This window comes from Poecilia reticulata, linkage group LG6 (genome assembly GCF_000633615.1).
Source record: "Poecilia reticulata strain Guanapo linkage group LG6, Guppy_female_1.0+MT, whole genome shotgun sequence".
Classification (NCBI taxonomy): Eukaryota; Metazoa; Chordata; class Actinopteri; order Cyprinodontiformes; family Poeciliidae; genus Poecilia; species Poecilia reticulata.
The window spans coordinates 7,131,768-7,132,762 of NC_024336.1; the positions used below are offsets into that span (position 1 = coordinate 7,131,768).

Sequence of the window (995 nt, forward strand, 5' to 3'; positions counted from 1 at the left end):
CGAAGTATAATATCCCCAGATTATCTGACAGAAAAATCCAACTTAAGTATCTCAGGGCTGTACTATGCCCAGTCCTGAAAGGCACAGGACTGGGGCCCTTCTGTTGTTTCACAGAAGGGCCCCAGATCATGCATGTGTTTTTATTTATTGTATTTTAGTTCTATAACCAGATAGAAACATGCAGCAGGAAGTGTGTTTCAAGTACCTTGAAAATGGAACGCTCTAGACTCGCTGTGGAAGCCCTGGACCTGAGTAACTCCATCAAAGCCTCCGTCTCCAAGTGTTAGTTCATCAAAGACGCTGATGCGCAGGGCAGGGTCAACCCCAAAACCTACAACTTATTTCCAAACAAAGAAGATTGTTACTGAGGTTGTTAGCTGGATGGTGAAAATCCTTCATAATAGTACCTGTTGTTTTTTTTTGCACAATAATATCCAATAAATTGAATTTTGACAAACTTCAGCAAGATTTTCTGGATGCAGATTACGCAGGATGCATATATCCTGAAAAGCTACATGTTGCAAGAGGTTGCAGAGGCGTCCTACCTGAGGAGGTGCAAAATAAGCAAAGAACCAGAAATAGCTGTATCAATCCCATATTGACTGTGTTGAAGCGAAGGTTTAGTCCATGTTTTTATCCGCGTCCAAAGGACCGTGTCGTTAAATCACAGGCTGACAGGATATCACCCTTKCACATGAGGCTGTTACAAATCCCAAACGCCGAGCGGAGGCATCATCACAACTTTAGATGCCTCTTTCATACGCCAGAGGAGGAAAGACAAAAGGTAACAAAAAAAGAAATGATAATAATACAAATCCTCAGGAGAGACAAGAAGTAAGCGATGCAGAAACTACGCCATGTAACGCCAGGTCCGCTCCGGCTGCAGCATCCGCGGCACAGGTGGATGAGCTGCCCTGCTTCACAAGCTCAACAGACGCTCCTTCAGCGGGCTGGGAGCTCACACCGCTGAACGGGGGGAGAGAGAGAGAGAGAGA

At 45.2% G+C, this 995-nt stretch overlaps 1 long non-coding RNA gene across 1 annotated transcript in view; it reads right to left on the reverse strand.

Annotated features, from left to right (window-relative positions):
• Positions 1-593: 593 nt before the first annotated feature.
• The window catches only part of LOC108166367 (uncharacterized), a 10,040-nt gene continuing 9,638 nt past the window's right edge, over positions 594-995 (reverse strand). The window contains exon 3 of the long non-coding RNA XR_001776703.1: positions 594-966. This is a non-coding gene — a long non-coding RNA (uncharacterized LOC108166367). The remainder of the gene's footprint in view (positions 967-995) is intronic.